General features: G+C 42.9%; 1 long non-coding RNA gene across 1 annotated transcript; it reads left to right on the top strand.

Annotated features, from left to right (window-relative positions):
* Nucleotides 1-13362: 13362 nt before the first annotated feature.
* On the top strand, nucleotides 13363-19795 carry LOC148516849 (uncharacterized). Its single transcript, XR_015879357.1, has 3 exons — nucleotides 13363-13544; nucleotides 18670-18968; nucleotides 19729-19795. It is a non-coding gene; the product is annotated as an uncharacterized LOC148516849 (long non-coding RNA).
* The last annotated feature ends 763 nt before the right edge of the window (nucleotides 19796-20558 follow it).

Below are 20558 nucleotides of genomic sequence, written 5' to 3'. Positions count from 1 at the left end.
GAGAGTTAGCATACCGACTAACAAGTGTCGGTATGCTAGCCCTGTCGGGATGCCGGCGTCGGGATTCTGACAGCCGGGATCCCCTATCACCAGCATCTCATACCCAATCCCTCCGAAGACTGCACTGTAAAATATCATTGTACGCTATATAAAATCTATTGCCCATAGGAAGGAAAAATCTGCATTATTTGTAACAACATGAAATAGCAACACATTGAGCTGACTAGCAATCCGTGGACAGCCTGATAACAGATAGTAGTGTTTTACGCTGGGTGGTAACTGCAGTACACTAGCAGAGGTGTAATATAATTTGGGAATAGATCAAACTCATAGATATCTATTATTACTGGGCTATCATTTAAAGTGGGCTGGACAGTACGGGTCAGAAAAAAATGATCCATACGTTATAAATAAAACGCCATAATGCAGGGTAGGTAACAGGAGGGGGGGTATTGAGGCTCCATTTCCTCCCTTCTCTCACCCACGCTGCATTAACAGCCCCCTTCCTCTCACCCACCCTGCATTATCACCCTCCTTCCTCTCACCCACCCTGCATTAACACCCTTCTTCCTCTCACCCACCCTGCATTAATACTCTTCTTCCTCTCACCCACCCTGCATTAATACCCTCCTTCATCTCACCCACCCTTCATTAATACCCTTCTTCCTCTCACCCACCCGGTATTAATACCCTCCTTCCCCTGCATTAATGCCCTATCTCTCACCCACTCTGCATTAATACCCTCCCTCCTCTCACCCATACTGTATTAATACCCTCTTAGCACCCACTCTGCAAATTAGCTGGTCCCTCGCAAGGGGGATGTAGTTACTTTACCTACAGCCGGGATGCCGGCTCTCAAAATCCCATTGCTGGAATCCCCACTTCCAGCCAGAAGACCAGCGCCGGAATCCCGACAGTCGGTATCCCGATCGTTAGTATAGCGGGGGCGGTTAGGGTGTTAGCCGCCAGGAGGGAAGGGGTGGGGGGTAGGTTTAGGTGCCACGGGTGGAGGGAGGTTAGGGTTAAACTACGGACTTGGGGGCTAGGTTTAGCCACCACTGGGGGGAGTTAGGGTTAGGCACTAAAAGAGTTTAGTTGTTTAGATCAAGGTATTAGGGAAAACATAGTGCTGTGGATTGTTTGAGGGAGGGGGGCCCCAATCCGGTATCTTGACTAGGGCCCCATGAGATCTAAATCCGGCTCTGACTACGGCATGTCTCTCTATCTAAAGGGAACACGAACAACAAGACGCTAGTAGTGATTTCCCCTAGTATTAAGCGGTCTCTTGCACATCCTCAGCACACAGGCTTGTTGCGTGAGAAGCACCAGCGGTGGGACTGCAGCCTGTAAGGGGGACTGGCTACACGCACACACACACACACACACCAGGGCGGCTCTGGTTGCTCAGGCTGGATCCTTTCATCTCCAGGCGGCAGTCCCTTTCATCTCCCTCCCCCTCCTCCTCCTCCTCTCCCTTTTTTTTCTTAGCCCCTTTTGTGTGACTAAATTTGGAAGAGAAAAAAAAACACTGGAGCTTGTGCAAGGATTTTTTTCCACGTGTGCTCAGAGCTCCCAGCTGAGCTGCAAAGGGGTTTTCTTCCGGGTGCAGAGGACTGAGGCGAAGATCAAAGAGGCTGGAGCTGGATCTGCTGAACCCTGGATGGAAGAAGAAGAAAAAACAACACACAAGACTGGACGGCTTCCAGCACTAAAAAGCAAATCCAGCCTCACAGCAGTGAGAGGAAGGGAGGGTGCAGGGAAAGGCTGCAGCCAGTCTGGAGGGAGGGAGCCAAATGTAGGTTTAACTTTGCAGCCCATACACCAGGTTGTCAAAAGGTCTGACAATGCTGAAGTTGCTGAAATGATTTATATAATATAGAATTATAGCCCAATTTATCACCACATTTGTCAAACAAATAAGATGATGATTATTTCACTACAACTAAACACTACTCATTTAAAAGGGGATATTTAATTGTCTGTGATGGCCACAAAATGCCTGCTGTTATGGCCCGGCCAAGACACTTCGGGGTCAGTAACATTGCTAATTTTCTTTTAGAAGCGTGCAGAAAAATTAGTTGGGCTACAGTATTCTGGGCCTGATTCAGAGATGTACGCTAATGCAATCACAGCTGTGATTTAGCATGGCCTGCAACAGCGCAGCTGCGGATATATACTAATAGTTCCAAAGTTTACCCTAGCATAGGGACGCCCAATTCAGCCTTCTCACGTCTGTCCGATGTCACGCACCAGCGTAAACATTGGTAACATCGACGCACATCGACCAGCCATGCAACCCTTGCGTAAGGTCTGACCTGTCTCATTTTTAGGGGTCTATTTACTAAGCTGTGTTAGGAGATAAAGTGAATGGTGATAACGTGCCAGCCAATCAGCTCCTAACTGCCATGTCACAGGCTGTGTTTGAAAAATGGCAGTTAAGAGCTGATTGGCTGGTACCTTATCATCGTTCACTTTATCTCCTAACACAGCTTAGAAAATAGACCCCACAGCCTCTGTCCAGATACGGAGAGAGCTCTCATGCTGCATATGAAAAGCAATGGCTAATTTATGTGCACACATGGAATGGCATTTAAACGGACAGATACGCCTGCGCTTTTCTAACCACCCCCTGTTACCTTCCCCAAACGCTCACTACCTGTCACTCACTTTGCAAATGGATACTCTGTGCAGGTGTAATCACAAAACAATTGCTGCATATTAGGGGTGAGCGGGTTTGGATTTCTGAAATCCGAACCCCCCCGAGCCCCCCCGATCCGAGGCTAATCCGAGTCAGGCTCGACTTTTCCCGTCTGACTCGGATCTGAAATCGAGGCATAACGTCATCATCCCGCCTTCCGAGTCTCGCGGGTTTTGGATCCTATATAAGGTACCCGCGTCGGCACCATTTTCTCACTCGGCTGTGGACAGTGAAGAGGGAGGGTGGGAGTTAGGGCTGGCTGGGCTGTGTAGTGTAGTGTAGTGCAGATTAGTGTTGTGCTGGGCTGTGCTGCTGTTGTCCACTACTTCAAAGTCCATAGGGGCTGGCTGTGTTGTGCTGTGCTGCTGTTGTTAATAGGGGCTGTGTCCACTACTTCAAAGTCCATAGGGGCTGGCTGGACTGTGTTGTGCAGTCAGTTTTCCATAGGGGCTGTGTCCACTCCAAAGTCCTGTGCAGTGTCCCAGTCCTAAAGGGGTGCTGTAGTGTTGTCCAGGGGGTGCTCTGTCCATCAGGGGTGCTCCCCCCAAGTGCTAAAAAAATAATATTTTTTGTGTGTTTGTGAATTGTGTGCGCAGTAGCCGCACGTGCATCAACAAAGTAGTGCCAAGCGTGCGCCTGTGTCATAAGTAAAGGGCCGGCTGGCTTGACCGTTAAAGGGTGCTGTAACCCCCAAAGTACACTCCAGTCCAAACCAAAAAAAAAAAAATATTTTCTGTGTTTGTGAATTGTGTGCGCAGTAGCTGCACGTGCATCAACAAAGTAGTGCCAAGCGTGCGCCTGTGTCATAAGTAAAGGGCCGGCTGGCTTGACCGTTAAAGGGTGCTGTAACCCCCAAAGTACACTCCAGTCCAAACAAAAAAAAAATATATTTTCTGTGTTTGTGAATTGTGTGCACAGTAGCTGCACGTGCATCAACAAAGTTGTGCCAAGCGTGCGCCTGTGTCATAAGTAAAGGGCCGGCTGGCTTGACCGTTAAAGGGTGCTGTAACCCCCAAAGTACACTCCAAACGAAAAAAAAATATTTTTCTGTGTTTGTGAATTGTGTGCGCAGTAGCCGCACGTGCATCAACAAAGTAGTGCCAAGCATGCGCCTGTGTCATAAGTAAAGGGCCGGCTGGCTTGACCGTTAAAGGGTGCTGTAACCCCCAAAGTACACTCCAAACCAAAAAAATATATATTTTCTGTGTTTGTGAATTGTGTGCGCAGTAGCCGCACGTGCATCAACAAAGTAGTGCCAAGCGTGCGCCTGTGTCATAAGTAAAGGGCCGGCTGGCTTGAACATTAAAGGGTGTTGTAACCCCCAAAGTACACTCCAGTCCAAACCAAAAAAAAAATTATTTTCTGTGTTTGTGACTTGTGTGCGCCTGTGTCCCATAAGTAAAGAGCCGGCTGGCTCATTTCTTAAAGGGTGGTGTAACCCACAAAGTGCACTACTCTCCAGCAAAAATAAAAAAATATTTTCTGTGTTTGTGTGCGCTTTAGCCGCACGTATATATCAATATAACATAAATGGAGGACCAAACTTTCTCCGATAAAAATAAAATAGGGAAAGATCAAGAACCACTTCCTCCTAGTGCTGTTGCTGCTGCTGGGAGTTGTTCATCATCCCAGAGAGGAAGTAGGAACATCACTACTTTTACTAAACAATTGACCCTCCAACAGTCCCTAGCGATGAGGATGAAGTACGACAGCAGTCATCCTGAAGCAAAACGTATAACTGAGGCCTTGACTGCTATGTTGGTGTTAGACGTGCGTCCGGTATCCGCCATTAGTGCAGTGGGATTTAGACAATTGATGGAGGTAGTGTGTCCCCGGTTCCAAATCCCGTCTAGATTCCACCTGCATCCTCAAAGCAGCAGCGACAAGCGTGCGTCTGTCTGTTAAAGGGTGGTTACACCCTCAAAGTGTGCTACACAACCAATAAAAATATTGTTCTTTTTTTTTCGGTCTTTGTGAAATGTGTGGGCTGTAGCCGCACCTGCATCCTTAAAGCTGCAGCGACAAGCGTGCGTCTGTCTGTTAAAGGGTGGTGACACCCTCAAAGTGTGCTACACAAGCAATAAAAATATTGTTCTTTTTTTTTCTGTCTTTGTGAAATGTGTGGGCTGTAGCCGCACCTGCATCCTTAAAGCAGCAGCGACAAGCGTGTGTCTGTCTGTTAAAGGGTGGTGACACCCTCAAAGTGTGCTACACAAACAATAAAAATATTGTTCTTTTTTTTTCTGTCTTTGTGAATTGTGAGGGCTGTAGCCGCACTTGCATCCTCAAAGCAGCAGCGACAAGCGTGCGTCTTTTCTGTTAAAGGGTGGTGTAGCCCTCAAAGTGCTTCAAAAAATAAAAAACAATTTTTTTAATGTGTTTGTGACTTGTGTGCGATGTAGCCGCACGTGCATCAACATAGTAGCAGCGCCAAGCATGCGCCTGTGTCATAAGTCAAGGGCTGGTTTGGACATCTGGTCCGGACTGAAGGACGTGCCAACAATTTCTGACAAGTCTACTGTCACTGCATATGATACTGTCCTCAAAGCAGCAGCGACAAGCGTGCGTCTGTCTGTTAAAGGGTGGTGACACCCTCAAAGTGTGCTACACAAACAATAAAAATATTGTTCTTTTTTTTCTGTCTTTGTGAATTGTGTGGGCTGTAGCCGTACTTGCATCCTCAAAGCAGCAGCAACAAGCGTGCGTCTGTCTGTTAAAGGGTGGTGTAACTCTCAAAGTGCTCCAAAATATAAAAAACTATTTTTTTTATGTGTTTGTGACTTGTGTGCGATGTAGCCGCACTTGCATCCTCAAAGCAGCAGCGACAAGCGTGCATCTGTCTGTTAACGGGTGGTGACACCCTCAAAGTGTGCTACACAAACAATAAAAATATTCTTCTTCTTTTTTCTGTCTTTGTGAATTGTGTGGGCTGTAGCCGCACTTGCATCCTCAAAGCAGCAGCGACAAGCGTGCATCTGTCTGTTAAAGGGTGGTGACACCCTCAAAGTGTGCTACACAAACAATAAAAATATTCTTCTTTTTTTTCTGTCTTTGTGAATTGTGTGGGCTGTAGCTGCACTTGCATCCTCAATGCAGCAGCGACAAGCGTGCGTCTGTCTGTTAAAGGGTGGTGACACCCTCAAAGTGTGCTACACAAACAATAAAAATATTCTTCTTCTTTTTTCTGTCTTTGTGAATTGTGTGGGCTGTAGCTGCACTTGCATCCTCAATGCAGCAGTGACAAGCGTGCGTCTGTCTGTTAAAGGGTGGTGACACCCTCAAAGTGTGCTACACAAACAATAAAAATATTCTTCTTTTTTCTGTCTTTGTGAATTGTGTGGGCTGTAGCTGCACTTGCATCCTCAATGCAGCAGCGACAAGCGTGCATCTGTCTGTTAAAGGGTGGTGACACCCTCAAAGTGCGCTACACAAACAATAAAAATATTCTTCTTCTTTTTTCTGTCTTTGTGAATTGTGTGGGCTGTAGCCGCACTTGCATCCTCAAAGCAGCAGCGACAAGCGTGCATCTGTCTGTTAAAGGGTGGTGACACCCTCAAAGTGTGCTACACAAACAATAAAAATATTCTTTTTTTTCTGTCTTTGTGAATTGTGTGGGCTGTAGCTGCACTTGCATCCTCAATGCAGCAGCGACAAGCGTGCGTCTGTCTGTTAAAGGGTGGTGACACCCTCAAAGTGTGCTACACAAACAATAAAAATATTCTTCTTCTTTTTTCTGTCTTTGTGAATTGTGTGGGCTGTAGCTGCACTTGCATCCTCAATGCAGCAGCGACAAGCGTGCGTCTGTCTGTTAAAGGGTGGTGACACCCTCAAAGTGTGCTACACAAACAATAAAAATATTCTTCTTCTTTTTTCTGTCTTTGTGAATTGTGTGGGCTGTAGCTGCACTTGCATCCTCAATGCAGCAGCGACAAGCGTGCATCTGTCTGTTAAAGGGTGGTGACACCCTCAAAGTGTGCTACACAAACAATAAAAATATTCTTCTTCTTTTTTCTGTCTTTGTGAATTGTGTGGGCTGTAACCGCACTTGCATTCTCAAAGCAGCAGCGACAAGCGTGCGTCTGTCTGTATAAGGGTGGTGTAACCCTCAAAGTGCGCTCCACAAACAATAAAAATATTCTTCTTTTTTTTCTGTCTTTGTGAATTGTGTGGGCTGTAGCCGCACTTGCATCCTCAAAGCAGCAGCGACAAGCGTGCGTCTGTCTGTTAAAGGATTACATTGGTGACAGCATCCAAGTAGGCATGTCAGACAGTCCGTACCTGTACTGGCAGGAAAAAGAAGCAATTTGGAGGTCCCTGTACAAACTGGCTCTATTTTACCTGAGTTGCCCCCCCTCCAGTGTGTACTCCAAAAGAGTGTTTAGTGCAGCCGGGAACCTTGTCAGCGAAAGGCGTAGGAGATTGCTTCCACAAAATGTGCAGAAGATGATGTTCATAAAATGAATTATCAACTCTTCCAGGGAGACCAGCCTCCAGAACGTACAGAGGGACCTGTGGTTGTGGATTCCAGCGGGGATGAATTAATACTCTGTGAGGATGAGGATGTACACACTGAAGAGGGTGAGGAATCGGTGGATGAGGAGGATGAGGATGACATCTTGCATCCGTAGAGCCAGTTTGTGCAGGGACAGATTAATTGCCAGCTTGTTTTGTGGGGGCCCAAACGAACCAATCAGTTCAGCCACAGTTGTGTGGCAGACCCTAGCGCTGAAATGATTGGTTTGTTAAAGTGTGCATGTCCTGTTTATACAACATAAGGGTGGGTGGGAGGGCCAAAGGACAATTCCATCTTGCACCTCTTTTTTTTCTTTGCATTATGTACAGTTTGGGGCCTAGTTTTTCAAACTGCCATCCTGTCTGCCACTGCAGTTTCACGCCTAGATGGATCACGTGTTTGTGCCGCCCACTCGTGTCGCTTAGCATAGTCATCCAGCTACCTCGGTGCAACCTTTTGGACATAAAAACACTATTGTGAGGTGTGAGGTGTTCAGAATAGACTGGAAATGAGTGGAAATTAAGGTTATTGAGGTTAATAATAGCATAGGAGCAGAAAAACCTACAAATTCTGTGATTTTAGCTGTTTTTATGCTTTTTTTCAAAAAAATACAGATCCAAAACACAAAACCCAGAACCCAAAACACGGAAGGGTGGTTTTGGCTAAACCAATCCAGATCCAAAACACGAAGAAAGATCCAGATCCAAAACCAAAACACAAAACACGAAAAGTGGCCGGTGCACACCCCTACTGCATATACGCAGTGCGGATGACACATGTGCAAAGAGAAACAATCGCTCCATCTGCATAAAATCTGCATTTCATCCATCTCTGATCAGGCCCTCTACTGTGGTAAATGTAGCTGAACATTACAGCGGTACATTGCAGACAATTGAACCCCCCAAGAATTATATAGGATAGTGCACTTTTGATCCTTTAATATTTTTTTTCACAGTTATGCTGGCCATACACTAGCGCGATTTCATGCCGATTGCACGATTTTAGATGCAGTATTTAGGTATGAATATGATCCCGCCACTCTTATATCGTATCTTATTATCCGTCGTAATCGTATGCAGATTGTGCTGAGTAATTGCACATTCAATGCATTGTGCATCCGAGCAGCATAATTTGAGTGACTTTAAAATAAATGAATACTATGCCAGGACTGGCGCTAGACACATATAAAAAAGGGAATATACACACAATACAGTATTACAACAATGGTTCCCAAACCCCAATGTGTCACATATACTTAGTCCTTTATAAATTCAAATAGGGATAAATCCTCTAGTGGTCCAAACTGCAAAGAGAATTCTTCCACCCTTTTATCCTTCCTCCTGAGTTGTATTCCTCAAACCATACATAAATGACTCATACTGAAGCGCTACATGGCGTACTGTATGGCTTGGCTCCACTGGGCATGCGCCAGAAATCCCATTGCAACCCCTCCACTGGGCATGCACCAGAGATCCAATTTGTAACACCTCAGAGCTAGCTGACAGCCACCACAGCACCAACCGTGCAGACATTGAGGCAAGTTTGCGCTTTAAATGCACAGTTTATAATACAGAGACCTCTCTCTCAAACAGAGCCCACTACCAGTTACTGAACTCATGAAATCACTATTCTGTACAAGTCTGAGACAGCATCGACATTAGCGCAAGTTTGCACTTTTAAACGCAAAAATCAGTTTGTAATACAGAGACCTCTCTCTCTCAAACAGCCCACTACCAGTTACTGAAGTCATGAAATCAATAAAGTGTACAAGTCTGGGACAGCATCGACACTGACACATGTTTGCGCTTTAAAAGCACAGTCAGTTTGTAATACAGAGACCTCTCTCTCAAACAGAGGGCCTGATTCAGAGCCGCTCGTAAGTGGCCGCTCGTTCGCTACAAGCGATGTTCGCACATCTGCGCATGCATATGGGTCATAATACACATGCGCCAAACAGTCAGTGCGGTCGGAAAACATGTGTTCGCAAAATAGCGAGTGCCTGCTAATTTGAGTGACAGGATGAGGCGTTTGTGGGTGGTAACAGGGGAAGGTGCTTGAAAACGGGGAGTGGAGATTCGAATGCAGGCATGCCAAACAGTCAAAACGGGCATTTTAAGGGTGTGCATAATTAACAAAGCAGCGTCATTGACCACGTCACTTGGTTGTTTCTTAGTCTGAACTGTTCGCATGATTGCGGTAGGAAAATCCAACCACAAGCACTGCAAGCAGTTCAGACGCCTTTCGATGTACTCGATTAATCTAATAAATAGCGGAGATGACGTATGATGCGAGCGGCCAGGGGGCGTCTTTACAAAATAGCGAGCGCATGTTTCGTTCGCTCGCTCAGACATAGAGGCGTCAACAGACCACAAAGAGCGAGCGCTCAATTTAAATAGCCAGCCCCTTTTTCTGAACGAGCGAGCGCAAATAGCGTCTGGCTCTGAATCAGGCCCAGAGCCCACTAGCAGTTTCTGAAGTCATAGAATGACTATTGTTTACAAGTCTGGGACAGCACAGAGAGTAGGGCAAGTGTGAAAATTCAACTGCATAGTAATACAGACAACTGGGCATGTGCAGTGATGATCTTCCATATGCCATGGCATAGCGATACATGGCATATGGCTTAGCTCCACTGGGCATGCGCCACAGATTCCATAGTCATTGTAACCCCTCTAAAAGGACATGCATCAGAAATCCCATTGCAACCCCTCCTCTGGGCATGCACCAGAGATCCCATTTGTAACCCCTCGGGCTGGTTGACAGCCACCACAGCACCACCTGGGCTGACATTGACACAAGTTTGTGCTTTAAATGCACAGTCAGTTTGTAATACAGGGACCGCTCCCTCAAACAGAGCCCTCTACCAGTTACTGAAGTCATGAAATCACTATTGTGTACAAGTCTGGGTCAGCATCGACATTGACGCAAGTTTGCGCTTTAAATGCACAGTCATTTTGTAAAACAGAGACCTCTCTATCAAACAGAGCCCACTACCAGTCACTGAAGTCATGAAATCACTAAAGTGTACAAGTCTGGGACAGCATCGACATTGACGCAAGTTTGTAATACAGAGACCTCTCTTTCAAACAGAGGGTCTGATTCAGAGCCAGATGCTCTTTCAGAGCGCTTGCTCTGAATCAGTGCCCTCCCTCTCTTTTTTTAGAGCGGCCTCCTGGCAGCTCGCATAGCTGTGGGTGACCACCCACAGCTATAGCGAGCAGCCAAAAAGATGGTCGCAATGGTCAAGACCATCATGACCATCGGGCTTGCGACGAGACCCTTGTGGTGGGGTCTCATGGCCGCGAGCCCTGGAGTGCTTTTGGCTCTATCAGAGCCAAAAGCACTCCCACTGACATCATTTGTGATGTCAGTGGGGCCGGCCCCAGACGGTAGGCATCCCCACGCCTCCATCTTGGCAGCAATGCCCCTGGCACGCCCACCAAAGGGGGCGTGCTGTCAATCAAAATGCCCCCTTTGTAGCAAGACCCATAGCGACGGCTTGCCCGGCTTGGGCACTCCACACACCCGCTGTTGTTTTTAATAATAAAAAAATGTGTCTTCCTACCCAGATATTATACAGTACTAGTACATACTGTATATATATACAGTACACAGTACCCCACCATTAGAGAATAATTCACCCCATCTCATTGGAAGCTGTGCATGCATCTCATTAATCTACAGTATCAGTTATACCATGATAACAACTCGGGCAACTACACTACTCTACAGTTATGTACAATATGTGTACTGATTTGCGTCCCGTTCTAAGAGCTTACTGTATGTACTGTATGTGATATAAAAAATATTGGTTGTGCAAACATGCAAATAGTACAGTGCGTGAATGTGATATCCATCCAATTTAACAGTATGGTATTCAGTACAAATTACAACAGTGGAGCACTCGCCACCCAGCAGTTAAGCGCTGTATTGCATGCCGTAGCATATCCTTCATTGAAGAATACCACAGTATTCCACAAGTCCAGCCATCACGTTCGTTCCATGGCGCGACTCAGAGCCCTGAATGGTGAGCCATGAACAACAAACTAGCTGGGCACATCTGTAAAAAGAAAGGTTAGAAGTGAGAGAATTAAGGGATTGTGAGGGATTTATGAATTTTGGACAAATGATAATACACCAAAATGGTGGGAAAGGGGATGAACAGGAAATGCCAAGTCTCCCTGCATATGATTCCATCCTTTAAGGCTGAGTCCAACAGGGACTTAAGTTCAGCTAAGAAGGAGGGGGTTGGGTCTCGGTTAAGAGTTTGATAAAATGTGGTGTTAGATAACTGATTGTGAGCTTCTTTCAGATAGTCCTCCCTGTTTTGGACTACCAAACCTCCCCCCTTATCAGCCTCCTTAATTATTATTGAGGAGTCTTTGGTTAATAACCGAAGTGCTCTTTACTCAGCTCTTGTTAGATTTGATGGATATAGCGATCTTTTTGAAGAATTGTTACATAAGGACTTAAAATTCTCAAGAGTTATTTTGTAGAATGACTCTATATTATTGCTTTTAGCAGAAATAGGGAAGAATTCCGATTTGAGTATAAATTGTTTTAAATCTCGTTGTGTAGTATCATTTAGTTTCATTGTAGGTACTGAATTCTCAATATTACCTTCTTGCCAGAGTTCATGTAAGATAGAGAGGGGAACATCATCAGTAGAGTCCAGGATGATAGGAATCGAATCATCCTGATTGTGTTTTAGTGTTTCATTAGCAAAATATCTCTTTCTGCATAAAGTTCTTATAAATTTATTTAAGTCCACAAATAAATCAAAGATATTTGGTTCACTTGTCGGAGTGAATTTTAGGCCTCTGCCCAATAATGCTAATTCATCTTGGCTTAGTTTTTTGGAGGAAATGTTAAACCATTCGGAGGTATGGGTGCATTAGGGGGATCTTCACGGTTATTTATTAGTGTATTTTTCTTATGTTTTTCCTTTGTATGTGTACCTCCTCTGCATCCTTTAAGCCTCTTTCTCTTTGTCGTTTTGGTGTACCTATGTGTCTTATAGTGTGTTGTCTCATTGTCCAGTGGTTTGGGCGTGGTGGGTCCTACTGAAAAACAGAAATAATATGTAGGGGTATAATAAATATATTAGAAATTTCTGAGCTGATCCAGCACTTTCTTTATTTTCCTACTGAAAATCCTGATGGGGGAATCTTATCTGGATTTGGTTAGTCTGAGAATTAATCTTAGGTTTGGCACCTAAGATTCTCTGTAGGTTGGTGTGTGAATTCCAATTCCCTCTTGGTAATGAGGGGTCAATAGTCTTTATCCTCTACCTCTTGATAGTCATCATGTTGTTTCCCGTCATTATATCTAAATCTTACTATATCTGATTTCAATGGGCTCTTTCCGTATTCTCATCTGTTTGAGTTATCTCGTTTTCTATAGTTTGATCGTTTATAATTTCTAACTCTATTGTATTGGTAGTCATTTAGGTCTCTTCTAAATTTCTTTTTCTTATTTTCCACTGTAAATATTTCACATTTTTCAATCCTTTCATTTATAATTTGGTCCTTTTCTATATACTCTTTGTTATCATGAAACGGTTCTAGTTCTTTCTTTGTGATTTCTATTTCTTTCTCTAAGTTTTTGGTTGTTTGTATTCTCAATTTAATGATGAGTTTCATTAATTCGATTGAGCAACTGTCTAATATTGAATCCCACTCTTTTTGATATTGTAACTCATCCTCAAATATAGAGGACTTATTCTAAGAGATATTCTAAGTCTCCAGGGTATCATTTTCCTATCTACATACTTTTGTAAATTCACACTGTCTAACCAGTTTTTTGATTCGCTACGAAACAAATCCTCCAATATGTACAGTTTCTTACTCATTAGGGTTCAATCTCACATGATTCATTAGAAATAACAGCAGATTAATCATTGATCGCATCAGTGTCCCATTGTTCAAAATATGATTGTGTTCATTCATACAACCAACTGACCACTGGCCAACAAGGATTCTTGCAATCTATTCATACCAATTTGCAATATGTAGTGCTTATCCTCAATTCGTATTTCCCTATAGATTGTAAGCTCTTTTCTCTTTGCTCTTTATGCTGGTGCTATATTAATGAATGTGAAAAATTATTAGAATACTTGTATTTTGTACAGGTTCTACAGCTTTCACTCAGAGGCCTAAAGGGTCCTGGAGTGCCCTGTTCCAGGATGTTGCGCAGAGGAGGAGGGGCTGAAGGCACTGTGTCCTAAGGACGCTCTAGGCACCCTGCTAGCCAGAAGCAAGCGCTGTGTGGTAGCGATGATGCCGCCCCAAGACATCTGCACTCAGTGTGACGGCACTGCGCGCACATCCCAGGGTACGGTCCTGCTTTCACTAGCCAGTCGCTGACCTTTATTAAACATTTAAATCAAGAGATATACAAGTAACATTTTCATCTTAACTTTAAGATGGGTAAATATCATGTACTAGATGTTGTCGCCGTCATGGCTAGGGATTTTTCTCTCTATTTTATCCTGTGTTCATTCTTCCTCTCTACCCCTACTTTTTTACTCCTTGTCTCTTTCCCTCTTACACCATCTTTCTCATCTCATGCTATCTTCCTGATTGCTCTCTTCCCCTCTCCATACCATCTGACCCTCAGTATCTATCACTTCTTCCCCTCTGTCTCTCGCTCATCGCCCCCCTATGACTCTCTTATTTTTACTGTTAACAGCTCCTAATCCTCTGCAGCACAGGCCCTTTTTCTTCCAGTTGCTGCACCAACCAGACTGAGGTGGGTGCACGTGGGACCTTACGTGCATAGTTGTACCCATACGGTTGGAAAGCAATAGCATGTGTGTCAGCTTTGATTAACAGTGGCTATCTAGAAGGGGTCAGTGGAGTAAATTTGCGTTATTTGTGACAATACGTGTCTCATTGGTATAGGGGGGATTAATCAGAAGGTGTGTGGATTAGTGTTCTTTTAGATTTCAGAGGCATGTGTGCATGCCATGCATTTTAGGCCTGACGTGCACGCATGAGTGCCAACTGGATGACATTTTTATCAGCACTTGATTTTATTATATAGATAATTATTGAATTCATCTTAATAATGCTTTAGAACCCTATAATGATGAGAGTGACAGTACAAAGCAGTGCTTGCTGCTGTACAACATAGTATGACAAAGACATTTGTCTGCTTTTTGCTGGCAAAAATGTCACCATTCTTTCATTAAAGAAAATGAGCTGTAAAGTGCTTTATTTTCCAAAGCATTTGTGTTTTTCTTTTCTTTTGAGGTCGGATCACTCAAAGGGACATTTACTAACAACAACTGCTGAAGAAAGGAATAGCAGCTTGTTACAATCTAGCCCCACCTTAAGCACTTAATCTTCTTTTTTAACATGTCTATACCTGATCATTTTCACTATTATATAAAAGTATTCCCTCAAGCCTACATTAAGACATCTAGCTGTATTCTAAGCACTGTTCTGGCATCACTGTACTTTCATTGAATACAATTCATTTAACTCAAAGAGCTGCAAAATGGGAAATCCTACTCTCCATATTGTTCACTCATTTACTACATGTTATATTTTGTTATTTATTTGTAAGCTCTGTTACATGTAGCAAAGGGGAAAAAAGGAAGCTATCAATGTAATTATACCCTCATAAAGTCATGCAATGCAGACATAAACCTTATATCAAAAACAAGTCACCTGTAGATGGAAATAAAGATAGAGCAACAGTGATTTAAACAATTCTGCTATCACTACTGAGATCTGTCCAGGGTTCTGCGCTGCAAATTTCCCATGATGGTACTTCCTATTGTAAGGAACAGCTGTGAATTCATGATGAAACGTTTGCTTATTGACACCAGCATAGTGACAAAAGCATGTAAAACATATTTGGATAAAGCAACAGGCATAATAATAAACGTTTTTCTGCATTGTTGTGTAGACAGAAATGTAGTTATTTTGCCGCCACACGGGATGCCGGCGGTCGAAAATCCCGGTTCCGGAATCCTGACCCATGGCCAGAACACCGGCGCTGACATCAGTTCAGATGCCAACGCTGAAATCCCGACAGCCAGCATCCCGAATGTATGTAAGGCTAGCTTTACGCCGCAGGGGGAGGGAGGGTTAGGTTTAGGCACCATCGGGGTGGGAGGGGTTAGGGTTAGGCACTCAGGGGGGAGTGTTAGGTTCAGGCACTAATGGGGGAGGGTTACGTTTAGACACAAACGGGGAGGGCTAGGGCTAGGCTTTATTTATTAACAGTTATTCATATAGCATATTACACAGTGTTTTACATAGACGACATTTACATTAGTCCCTGCCCCAGTGGAGCTTACAAACCATATTCCCTTCTACATGTACATACACATACAACCTTCTGTTATTTTTTGTCAGGAGCCAATTAACCTATCAGCATATTTTTGGATTATGGGAGGAAGCCAGAATACCCGGAGGAAACTCATGCAAGCACAGGGAGAATATGCAAACTCCACACAGTCAGCGCCATGGTGGGAATTAAACCCAAGATCTCAGTGCTGTGAGGCAGTAATAGTAACAGTTACACGAATCATACAATAAGAAAGTTTATCACAACCATATAAATGATCAGTTACCAGTGACCTATAAGTTAATTGCCAGGGAAACAATGACCAATATTGTTTTATGTTTTATATAAGTCTTGGACTCGACTTTCAAGAGTTGGCCAAATTTCAAAAAGTTGATTTATCAAGAATTTTCTGGCAGAAGAGACCAACTGTCAGTATGCCAGGACAATTTAATGTGTGGAATATGATGGACATACCACCTTAGCGTCTAAGCAAAATGTTGCATAAATTGCATGAAGGCCACTTGGGAACTGATAAATAAAGAATCTGGCAAGAAGCTATGCGTGATGACCTGAACTCGATGATCAAATTGCCAATTTGACTAGGGTTAATAGGGATGTCAAAAAGTATAAAATGCTCCATTTGTGGCACCATTACATTCCTGGAAGGGTTGATCTTGATTTTGCAACATATTGTTTTTGCAGTTGATGTTCATACAAATGGCCAGAAGTGATCTAAAATAATTCCACTACATCTAAAAAAATATGGTTGTGCTGAGAACTGTCTCTGGTAGAAATGGGCTACCAGAAAAAAATTGCAGTGATAATGTACCACAGTTCTTGTCAGCAGAGTTTCAAAGTTTTATGAAGGAGAATGGAATATAGTATGGCAATTTGGCTCCTCACTAACCAGCCACCATTGGTTTTGCTGAAAGATACATACAAACATTTAAGAGAGCAAATAAAGCATTGAGTCATGAACCGGTAGAATGCAATACATAGGGCCAAATGTAATAGGGTGAGAGTTTAGAAAATGTGACAGTTTAGCAGTAAATTCTCATATTGGTCGAGTTTTATCTTCAAAATGGAAAAACATCTAGATGAGAGTTTAAATCGTGAGTTTTTAGTATAAAAACATGCGAGTTTGCATGTTCTCGGCCCAAGTTTATAAAGAGTGAGTATACTGCTAAACTCTCAAAGAATATGTGTGAATACATGCATTTAGTTCCGTGCCTGTAATGTGGGAGCAATAATTGGCGACTTGCATTAAACTCGGTGTTAGTCCTTCAGTTTTATGGGAGACCAATCGAGACTACTGAAACTGCTGTCCTGTATTAGTGTGCAGCATGCAAAGCAGGAAATATTTTCTCTGCATGTAAAATTAATAATTGCATTTGCACGACTCTCTCGCCATGACTCTCATCGTGGCTTGTCCAGGTGCAAATTTGTACCCCTCAGCTGGATTTGTTCCTAATGCTTAGGTCGCAAATCAGGCCTCTGGGATAATTAGTATGTACAGAGAAGGTTCTGGGCATGACTTTGCTACCTGTTTACTCTGCCTTATTATTACAAAAGCAGTCATTTATGTTGATAGACATTTATTTATGCTTTACATATACATGAGTAAGAGTTTACGCAGTAGTAACAGAGCAAAAATCAGTTGTACCTAACTTTTGACCCAACATATGTTTTACTAAATGCTAGAGATGAGCGGGTCCAGTTCTCTGAGAACCGGACCCACCCGAACAAAGGGGATCCGACGGGAATCCTAGTCCAGCTCAGGTTTAGCTGCCTGACTTACCGTTGTCGGATCTGTGTTTTGGCTTGCATATAAAAGTCCCTCCCCGCACCATTTCATGAGTGAGATCTGACGGAGTAGGCAGTGTAGGCAGGGTTCTCAGTGAAAGTTAGTTAGTTAGCTAGCAGCAGCTACTGTAGTGCACAGTCAGTGTCCCTTCAAGTCTGTATAGGCAGGGACACTGTCTGTGTGGAGGAGGAACATTTCATTGTGTGTGTGACAGTGTGAATAGTCACAGGTCCCTTCAAGTCTGTATAGGGCAGGCAGGGGCACTATGGACCTCATTCAGAGACGGTTGTAGCGGCCGCACGGTCGTACGGGCTGGTCGATCGTAAACAAAGTGACACCCATTCGTAAGCACTGCACCTCCTCTAGCTACCGACTGATATGATCGAACGATCGAGTCAATCGTAGTCAGGCGCTGTCAGTCGCTGTATGCTAATTATGTTGTGATGGTTGCGGCCGTATGTGTTGTATTGATGGTCACATGTCATGTTTACATGGACTATCGAACAGCTTGTTATTAGCTTGTTGTCAATTATCTAAGTAAGTTTAACTCTTGCTGTTCTTTTTATCAAGCTTTTTTTAGTTTGTCAATAAACTTTACTGATCACATTTTTTTTTTGTTTCCCCGTTATCGTGTATTTTGTTTGTTTTGAATCCAAAGTAATGTTTATTATCTTTGAATGTACTGATGATATTTGTGTTAACTTTAAAAATGCATTTGCATTTTGCGTTAGGATCATTTGCACTCTTAGGTTTGCAATTGCACAGTGCGTGTTTTAACCAATCAAATCTGTCCTTTTTTTTGGTGTCACATGATTAATGCATTGTCCAATAGTTTTTTATTTTATGATACTGAGTAAATATTTTAGCCAATCATCTTTCTTTTACCCCACGTATATTTCATGTTTTCTGTAAAAACTGCCATTGCCATCATGAGAGCCGTGGCCTTTACCCGCCGTGAATTCAGTATCATGGTCAATATCCTTGACAGTCACCTAACCAATAATGAGCCTCCCATTACCAACCGTTTAAAGCGTGCGGCCTATGCGGAGGTGAGGAGTGCCCTTCGGCGTGCGGGTTTCCGCCGCAATATTGCCGTGGTCAGATTTGCGCCGCTGGTCACCAATCCATTTGGCCAATTTGCGGGCGCTAATACGCCGATGTAAATATGCATTTGTATAAATGATTAAATTAGAGGACCCTTAAAAATGCCTGTACCTTTTCCAATTCTTTTCCTAAATGTAAACAAACACTCAGGTATATTGTCCCTATTGTCCAGAATGTGTAAAGTGTACTTGTTGTGTGTAGCAGAAAGTGCAAACTAAACTAAGATGTTATCCTTTTTTTTTTTTATTTTAGCCCAACAGCGGAGACGGAGAAGGGCCCCCAGAATTGCCTGCAATGCAGGGCCCAACCTGCAGCCCTCACCTTCCCCACCCGCTCAACCCAGCCCTCCCTCCCCACCACCATATTCCTCCAGTAACCCTCCCTCCCTCTTCCAATACTCCCCTAGTAATCCTCCCTCCCCTGCCCACTCATCCCAACTCACCCCTCCCGAGCCCGACACAAAAAACCCTTCCCTCGGGAAAATTTCCACCCATTTTTCCCTCCCACCCTTCCACCATGTCCAGCGGTAGCTGCCCCAGTAGGCTCTGATGGTATGTTTTTTTAAATTGAAATTTTTTACAAACTATTTTTTTTTTGTGGTGTTGTTATCCATGTTGTGTTTTTAGCCGTTACTTTTTTTTGGATGTGTGTTTGTTTTCATTATCACAGTATGAGTGTCATAATGAGTGCACAGTTGCAGTGCAATCATGTTACTCAATATTTTGTGGTTATGTTTTGTGGCTGTGCACTATAATTTTTTTTTGGTGCAAAAAATGTTTTGCCTTTTGGGGTTTTTTAAATGCTTATTAATTTGTGTAAAATGTATAAATTTTTGTATTTGCATTTAAAAAAAAAAAAAAAATGTCACAGGACTTGGGAAGGTGATAGGAACCAGACTAACCTTGTTAATGTTGTGTACACTGTGTTTAAAAAGTACTAAGATGTAACTTCCTTTGGAAAAGTGATGTTAGCCACAGCAAACAAACACATTGTACTTTTGGATTATCAAGAACATTCTAGAAGTGAATACGTGCAGTGTGTTTTAATGCTATGGCCATCATGACTTAGGAATACACCTCCCAGTTGATTTCAAATCATCCTAGGGTTTTTTTATTATGCCACATAGTTAGAGTTTCCCAGTGTTTTCAGACATTAAATGTTTCAACATATTAATAATGTTGTAAACTTTATAACACACCCTAACGTCATTGTGTCCACCCCACTGTTTGGGACATTGAATAATGTTTACTGTTAAAATGTGGGTCATTTTTTAGATGTTTTTAACCTACAACTACATTTTTATGTCCACAGATATAACAAGCATACTTGGAGGCATCAGAGAGGAGCTCACTCGAGCAAGTGGGCATCTTCTGGAGGCCTACTGCTGCCTACAGCGAATTGTGGGGAGTCTGCAGCGCTTTTAGTTTTTTTTTACATTCGCACATTTCAAAATGTTTTAAGTTAAAGTAAAGTTTGTGTTAAAAAACCATTTGTCCTCTTTTTTTTCAACAAATTAAATGATGTAATTCTGCATTTCAAATAGTTTGCTAACTAAGCTGTGTGCCTTCCCATAGTGTAACTAATTCTAAAATGTGTTTTTTAACCTTAAGAACATTTGCAGTAATGTTTGGCTGTGTTTTTTTTGGGTTGCCCTACATTATCCACCTGAAAATGGGATTCCAAAACAATGTACACCAAAACTTTTTTTTTTCTAATTTTTTTTAAAAAACAAACATGTTGCCAACATATTTTTAATTGTAAAAAGCATTTCATAACAGAATAACACAAATAAAATGGCCTCAGGTGTTTTTTACAGTAAATATCTTGCTTAGTCAGACATAAACAACAAAAGGTAAACTCCAACATAATATTACAAATTTTTTGGAAAAACATCACAAAATTCAACAAAATTAACTAAACATGTGGTGGTATATCCGGATAAATAATGTTAGCTGTCCAAAAACAGTACAGGGTATTGCCAATGGGTTCCATTTGTTTTCAGTTTGGGAAAGTGTTTTTTTTGTTAAAAAAAAAAGATTTAATTTCGGTGAGCGGGTTCGGTTTTATTCGGATTTACTACCATCCACTACCCCTATGACATGTGGAAAGCCTGCAATCTCAAAAAACTTCTGCTTTACCAC

Source organism: Taudactylus pleione, unplaced genomic scaffold, assembly GCF_031769625.1.
Source record: "Taudactylus pleione unplaced genomic scaffold, aTauple2 ptg000236l, whole genome shotgun sequence".
Classification (NCBI taxonomy): domain Eukaryota; kingdom Metazoa; phylum Chordata; class Amphibia; order Anura; family Myobatrachidae; genus Taudactylus; species Taudactylus pleione.
Note: the sequence above shows the minus strand (reverse complement) of the source record. Positions and strands in the feature narration are given on the sequence as shown.